Source organism: Arvicanthis niloticus, chromosome 2 (assembly GCF_011762505.2).
Source record: "Arvicanthis niloticus isolate mArvNil1 chromosome 2, mArvNil1.pat.X, whole genome shotgun sequence".
In the NCBI taxonomy this organism is placed as follows: domain Eukaryota; kingdom Metazoa; phylum Chordata; class Mammalia; order Rodentia; family Muridae; genus Arvicanthis; species Arvicanthis niloticus.
Genome location: NC_047659.1, coordinates 25,155,787 through 25,164,194, shown reverse-complemented (window position 1 = coordinate 25,164,194; position 8,408 = coordinate 25,155,787). Strand labels below are relative to the sequence as shown.

Below are 8,408 nucleotides of genomic sequence, written 5' to 3'. Positions count from 1 at the left end.
TATTCTCATTTTAAAGAAGTCTTTGGTCCCTTAAATTAACTTGTGTGTGTGTGTGTGTGTGTGTGTGTGTGTGTGTGTGTCTGTGTGTGTGTTTGTGTGTGTGTCTGTTTGTGTGTCTCTCTGTGTGTGTGATGTAAGGCAGAAAAATCAAATGATGTATTTTCTATTTAAACCACTATGGTTTTCCATAGTCGTTCACACAAAATTTTAGTTAAAACATTATGAATCTTAGTACTTTATCTACCTTATCTCCACTGATCATTTTCCTACTAAATATTTTCCACTAACAAAAATGCAATGCATAAAAATGAACTCTTTTATGGTTGCCAGCTGGGAAAAACATAGGGCCAGAAGCCAGAGATAATAAGGGATAATGAAAGGTTCCTTTCTGTTGATGAATTCTTCACAGTGTCACTTTTTATACTCTCAGAACATTATTCACTCTTTCTAATAAATTAACAGATCACATGGAGTCATTGTCCAAGCTGCTACAGAGAAGCCTGTCAGATTAGCACTTACATTGTTGTTAAAATCTTGAAGTAATGACATCACATTTATGTGACACTTTTGGCTGCTCAGTTTAGAAATATTATTTGTACATTAGAAATATGCAGAATTGTGTTATAAGTGAGTACTTTACAAATGACTGCCTCAGTCTTTTTAAAGTCTCATTTTATCTTTTATTGTAGTACTTATTTAATTCTTCTTTCAATTACCATTATATATATCAGATAAGAAGTAAAGCAATTTTTCATTCACTATAATCTGGCTTGTTACATTTATAATCTCATAGGCTTTTCTCAAAGACACCTCATAAATTCTATGTTGCCACTATTAAAAGAAACATTTTGCTTCTATGTATTACCTTAGGAGTTGTCAGTCTTTCTTTTTATGAAGTTTGATATTTCTATTTCATTCTATTTCTATTTCATTCATAAGTACATAATATCATGTAATTATGCATGTATGTATACAAGTATTCATCAATCATCTATAATATCTATCTATCTATCTATCTATCTATCTATCTATCTATCTATTTATCTATCTACCTAATCATCTACCTAATCTATCATCATCATCATGTATTTATCCTCCCATGTATCATCTCTTTCTCTCTATTGTCCCCAATTCTTGCCATTGGCTTTTAGAAATTAGATATTCATGTGCCTAAGGAGACTTCCCTCATGTTTTTCTTTTTTGTATCTATAAGATGCATGTTTTATGTCTCCATGACATAAAACATGAGGTTTTTGAGGTGGTATTTTGCCATTTTGTCAAGTACTGTTCTACTTCATTATCTTTTTGCCCACTTTTAAGGATTCTAATCTCGCTATAGAAGTCATTGACTTTTGTCTCATAGATTTCTGAATTTTGTTCATTCTTGCATTTTTTACTTTTGAGGACATGCATCTTTATAAGCTGTCTTCTATTCCAACTCTGTTATTATTAACTTTGTTTGTATCACTGGAACTAAGCACACAAGACTGAATACAAACAGAAATGTATCTCCTATAATTCTAGAGGCCCAGGTCATGCAAAGTTAAGGGGTTGAGACTTCATTCTGAGGACAGATAGAAACACTAACATTTAACTCAATCTCGTGATCTTTGCAATCCATCCATGTGTGCTAATCTGTAGGCCAAGTCATGTCTGCAGGGTTAACTGAAGTGGAAAATTCTGTTTTCTTTGAAAATTCATTTGTGTCACGTGATGTTTCCTGCAAGTTATCTTGTGAGAGAGGATGTTTTACTGAAGCAGCTGCTTGAGAGGACATATGATTTTTGGAAAGAATTTAAGTAGAACCCCACAGAGAGTGAAAAGACATGCTTGGATGCCTGGTCTTCCTTAGCCATATGACACTTCCTGGTCTTTGCTGGCCATGCAACGCTTTGCTGGTCTTTCCTGGCCCTTACCTTGTAGAGAGAAACACACCAAAGAACTTCTCATGGTATTCCAGATGATCCTTCCACTGATTTATGTTGATGTAGTGGAGCTTGCAGTTTCTGCTGAACCCACTGCTAAGGACTTATCTTTTGTGTTTGCCATTGGACTAGACTGCTGATATTCTGACAGTGAAGACTGGAATGGCCCCAAAGAACTACTTCTAAACAGGCCCACAATCCCCTTGTCCTACTATCTATCTTCCCCACATTTGATTTGTGGGATAGATGGGAGATTGTAGCATTTAAGTACCCTAAATAAAACAGGCTTTGAAAAATCTAAGCCTACATTTATCCCCCCTTAAAAACAGTGATGCACAGGTTGCTCAGTGGGAAAGTCAATCTCTTCCATGGGTACTTTGTATTTTTTTGAAGTTCTTCCTTTTTTTTTTAATTAAAAATTTTTTGTACATTTTCTCCTCTCCCAACTCCTTCCAGATCTTCCCCATCTCCCTACCTACCAAACTTTGTTCTTTCTCTTTTTCTTTCTTTTTTTTGCCTTCATTATGTACTCCCCCTGAACACCTATGCTCCTGTGTCATCCCCTTCCCCACATCTTGCATTTTTGTGTTTATAACCCCTGTGTTAAAAAGTAAAAATTATGATTTTATGATCAAAAAAAATCAAAATTTGTTGTAACTATATAAGAAAAATATACATAGCCAAGTGACATGTTATTTGTCAAACTCTTAAAAGTCTTTTCTTATAGCAGCACTGTATTATCTATGTAAAATTGGATTATATAAATAGTCAAAAGCAGAGGTAAAAAAAACCTCTACAGTTCTATAATTCTTTTTTTTTTTAATTTAAGAATTTTATTGTAAAGCTCCTTTAAAACTTTTAAAGAGATTCTATTATGATGTTTTTAAATAAAGTCAAATGGCATGACTTAGAATGTCAGTCTTCTCCATGTGTCCATTCTTCCACTGGCGTGTCTACTTTCCTTTTTCCAATGATTTGCAGAGACTAAGGAGGACTTCTAGTCACTAATGGTCTATTTTGAACAGGTGACCAGAGTGTTACCTAGTGACCTTCAAGCCGGTCTACCAACTAAGGTTCTCTCTCCTTTGGAATCACCTAAGCTGTGGTCACACCAGCAATGGAAACAGATTCTGATGTAAATAGTGACTTTGTACTGATCCTGCTCATATGTAACTGTATGTGAGAGTCGCGTTTGCCCTTTGTGTCCATTAGCAAGCTGGGGTTTGGGGCACAGTCTGTTGTAAACTCAGGCTTGTTTTAACACGTCCTGCCCTGTGTAAGGCAGTCTGCTGCTTTTAATCCTTAAAAAAATAAGCAAACATACTTCAGCAATACCCACTGATTACCTTAAGTCAGTCAGACTTCCTTTCACCATAACTTAGGCAAATAAATACACATTGCCCATGTTTACTGGTAGAAAATGTAAAATCTAAGAAAGCATAAGAAAGGTCCTCAAGTGATTCTGTCTTTACTGGTCAGTCATTTCCAAGGAACTAGCCTTCCTTTTCCTTTATTATCCTTGTATATTCTAAAACTTAAAATAAATTGTTCAGAGGACCAAGTCTTATGGAGAATTTATGGTTTGTTTCTTTGCTACATTATTTTTTCCCTCTTACTGTTTAAAAATAGTACTTACACTTATATTTTGTGATTGTTGTTTAGTTTTGTGTTTTAAATTTTCTTTTCTCCGAGTTTCATTTATAAAGATGTGTTTAGATATTGTTAGACATTGAATGATTAAATTCAATCATTAGCTGTTAAAGACACAACTAATCACATTGCCTGTATTATGAAAGTAGATTTATAAAAACTAAACAATTTAAAGCAATATGGTTATTACGGATTAATATCATATACACTCTTAAGAACGTGGATTAAGTTACAACCCCAAATCATGACCTTCAGTTTAAATTCGCTGCCACATCTCAAGTCACTGGTACATGGTCAAGAATTATCTAAGCCAATTCTCAATAAGTGCACTCCCCAGTTTTAGAATATAGCAAATGGTGGAAGTGCATTTGAGTTCACTGAAAGTGCCACATAAAGCATTAATTACAAGTGACAACCTGAGTTGTGAATTTTTTTCACCCAATTTACCTTCTTTCAGACTTCTAATGTAATATTTTATGAATTTAAACACTACCATGTGTTTAAAATGTTCCATGTTTCAGGATTAATGGCATCAAGATAGGAAATACTTGACCTTTACAGGAACTTTCAGCTACGCTGGTGGCTTTTTCAAGTAACCTGTATTGCTGCATACCTAGTGCTTAGTATGCTTTTGTATACTTGCTACTCAGTCACTAAATTTTATTAACATGTAAGTCATTAGGCCCCCAAACTAAAGACCAACTGTAAAATAGGGCAGTGTTTCATTTTCCTTTACACCTTAATAGATACTTCTTGATGACTGCACATGGGGTAAGGCTGCATGGTCGTCCAGAGAGGTCACAGTGATGGGGTTTTCCTGACAGCATGTAGTCTTCCATAGTGAGTGGAATGACTTGTTTGATGTCACTGTCAAACCAGCAAGACTGCATTTATGCACCCATCGTTTTCAGGATTGTTGGTAACTTGGGCATACTTTCCCCAAATAACCTTGCCTCCTTGTGTCACAAGGCCCAACTCGCTCACATTCACTTCAATAACTGTACCTTTGGTGATCTCACCCAGGGTTGTATATAATGTGGATGGTGGATTCTTTTTCACACAGAGTGTAGACAGGCAAAAAGTCGCTTTCAGCTCGGGGTGTGTGACATGGGCTTTTTTGAAACTTAGACCCATTGGCCTAATGAACCTTTCATATTTAGGTGATTTTCTTGTAAAACCATCACCAACAAAGCAGACTTTAGTAACCATTCTCTTCCATGCCTTCTTTTTTTCTTTTTCCTGTTCGAATAACTTTCAATACTTCTGTTTCTCCTTGGGCATGAACTTTGGGTAGAGGGACCTCCCTTTTTCCCGCCTTTTCTTTTTGTATCTGCTTAATCATGTTGGAAAGTACTTTTGCTCTTGACTGCCCCTCTCTGTCCAGCAGGTAGGCACACACTGCTCCCTGTGGAGTCTTCTCGTCATCCTTCTGCTTGGTGTTTCTCTTTTCATGCATCTTAATAGTCTTTTTCATTTGTATTTTCTCCGCATGGCACTGTTTATGGTAGAGCTTAGCCTTCAGGCCAATTTTTTTTTTTTTTTTTTTTTGCCTTCTTTGAACGTTCAAGGCGTCTCCCGACCTTCTTTCTTTCTCCTTTTCTCATGGTAGGCCGAACGATATTCATATCGTTTGCGGTGTGATTCAATATATTCATTTTGTGGCATGATGACAGCTGCAGAGCAGCCGTCCGCAACCTCCCGTGTTCCAAAAACCTCTTAATTTCTGGGTGTCACTGGCCCACGAGCCTGGTTCGCTCAAGCCGGAACTGGAAAGGCAGTTCTATAATTTTTATTCTCAATTGTATTGTACATATAATTTAATTTGTGTGTGTACATATTAGTTCCTTTTCTGTTGTGATAAAACATCATAATGAAGGCCATGGGTACTTTAAATCATAGCATTTAATTGCCTGAATTTTCATTTCAGATATCTCATTTTCAGTTTGGCTTTTCTATTTGGCTTTTACAAATATTTTACTATTAACAGAGATTTTCAAAAATTGTTTTTCTCATTATAAGCATACTTTCCTTGCCAAATGGGGCATCAACTCTGCTGCTTCTTCAGAATCTGTGTGAGAACCATGACACTGGAGACACCCATATTAGCTCACTCGCTGTGTTCTTTGAAGATCTTCCTTTAACCTTCATGCGTCTTAACAGTTCCTTGCTTTCAAGCCCTCTAGTAACTTTTCTTATTCTATATTTAATAAAAAATAATATGTGTGTATGTCTATATTTTCAACTAAGTTGGAATTTTTTCAAGGGCATGAATTTTGTCTTTTCATCTATATTTCTCCTTGTGTTCAGCACTGCAACTAGGAACATGCGCACAAGCACGCACGCACGCGCGCACGCACACACACACACACACACTCACATAAACATACAGTAGAGGCTTCTTTTATTACATTGAATTTATAGAGTCAAACTGGTTCTTCCCATTGCTAAAATTTAAAATGAATTTGTCTTCTTGGTGACTTTTTACTCAAGTTAGTGTATCTCTTTTTATTCTTGCCTGGATTTCATTCTATTGCAAGCCAAAATATCAAACATTTCTTGAATCCCCACTTTCCTGACTCCAGATTTCTAAACAGTGTTCTCTTCCATTCATGAACATTTTGTGATCACTTATGGACCATACTTATATGTGTCCTAGAACCTTGCCTAATTTTTAAATTAAACATGTTTCATGGAATGACTTCATTTCATTCCATGAGACAGGGTAAATACAATCTGTAATTTTAGTATGTAGGGAAACAGAATTCAGTGTCTTGCTTATCTTCCCAAGGACATGAGATTGAGTGCACAGTACTTCTTAACAAGACTTTATATTCTGCACAGGAGTACACTTCCTTTTTGCTTTGTTTTGTGTTGTTGTTGTTGTTGTTGTGTGTGTGCAATCATATTTCCTCTTTATACAAGAGCTTATACTTTAAATAAGCTCTATGGGTTTAGGGAAATTATTGATTCTTTAACATTTTTACTACATATTTGATGACTGTAAACTGTTGTGAGCCATCGTGCTGATTCTGGGAATCAAACTCAGGTCCTCTAGAAGAGCTGATAGAGCCCTGAACTGCTGAGCTATCTCTCCAGCTCCCAACTGACTTTTAACAGAAAAACATCATATATATGTTTGTTTTAGAAAAAAATTACAGATGATCAGAAAGAAACCAAAAACAAAAAGGGAAGGCTTAAAATTTTGTCCAGAAAGAGAAAGTTATAGATATACAGTATACCAAGAAGCAAGGAATGCAGTGAGATGCTTTGATTGGCGTTCTTTCTAAATTTTATGTTTCTGAAAAGAATGAATAGAGCCTAATTCCACAAGATAAGGCCATCTCTGTCCCGGCTCATGGCAAGTGTCAAATGGAGTTTAAGAATCACTAGGCTACCTGCTATAGAGGGTATCTTGCTTAGTCAGTCTAGGTAGTACAGCAACATTTCAAAGCAAGTTTGATGCCTATGACTGGGTTGATTAAAGAGAAAGTTCATCTCACATGCTTAAGAACAGGAAGTGAGTATCCTCAAGAGAAGACAGGTTTTCTTATTGCAGAAAAAGTGATAGTCTAGGTAAAAGGAGAAAGTAGACAAGAAGCAGAAGCAGAATAATCTTCTCAATCTAGAATCAAACTAGAAATAATTTTGTGCCAGAATAATAAAAGTAAATACAATAACATATGTTACGTGAATATGAATGGATAAAGGCATATACTCTCTCTTTTCTTGGACTGTTTATCAGGGAAACATTTTCCTCAAGTACCATTATTCAACTGTTATATATGCCTGTATGCGATGTAACTGGTGTCATAATGAAAAAAAAAAAAAAAAAAAAAAAAAAACCTAAGCTCTCATTTTATTCATGCCATTTCCTGTTATGTTCTGTCTGCTTAACTTGACATGAGTAAAGTATCAGGATTATATAACTATTTCATGTTTTAACTTCTGAGTAAACTTCTTGACTGTTTTCTGAGATAACTCAGCTAGTATCTATTTCCACCCATGATATTTGAAGATTTGCATTTCTCCACACTCTCTCAAAATGGCTATCAATATTAGCCATTTAATCAATATTAATTTTCATTAAAGCTACCCTAGTGTGTGTTACTTTATAGTTTCAGGTGAATTTCTCTGAAGACTGCTGATTTTAGGTGCCATTCTACCTGTTATTTGTTATAAGAAGCATAGAGAAATGTTTAATTGTGTATTTTGCAAATTTTCAAATTTGACTATTCTTATTTTTTTTATTTTTTCAGGTTAAAATGTGATGAACTACATAATTTTCTTTTTCCCCTCTACTTTCTTCATCCTCCCTCCCCATACAAACCCTCTCATATACCTCTCTTTGCTATCTTTCAAATTTATGGCCTGTTTTTTAAAAATGCTGTTAGCTGCACATATATATTTGTAAATGCATTTTTCAGTTTGTACAATCACCCTTGTGTGGCAATTTAGTATTGGATGTTGTATGTACTCTAATAAGTACTTATTTCATTATACTCAACATTGTGAGATGGTCTTTTAACCTTATATATTTTCTTCTAAAATCTTATAAATGAACTCCTTTTGATATGTTCTACTTGTAATTTTACTTGTAATTTTCAACACTTGTTAAATCATCAGACTTTTTGTAGACAGTTTATTCTTTGCAAATATTGTTTAAAATTCTATTGACTTTTACACAATATATTTGGATCATATTCTTTGTACTCTCGCATGTCTTCTTAGATGGTTCAAAGCTCATCACTCATTAAAATGTGATACCAACCAGAGAACACACACAGGCTTGAAGGATGCCTCCATCACATGTAGCTCATATGTGCAGCTTAGTCC

The 8,408-nt window shown here is 35.1% G+C and overlaps 1 pseudogene; it reads right to left on the bottom strand.

Annotated features, from left to right (window-relative positions):
- Positions 1-4,440: 4,440 nt before the first annotated feature.
- Positions 4,441-5,240, bottom strand: LOC117704421 (ribosome biogenesis protein NSA2 homolog pseudogene; annotated as a pseudogene).
- Positions 5,241-8,408: the final 3,168 nt, after the last annotated feature.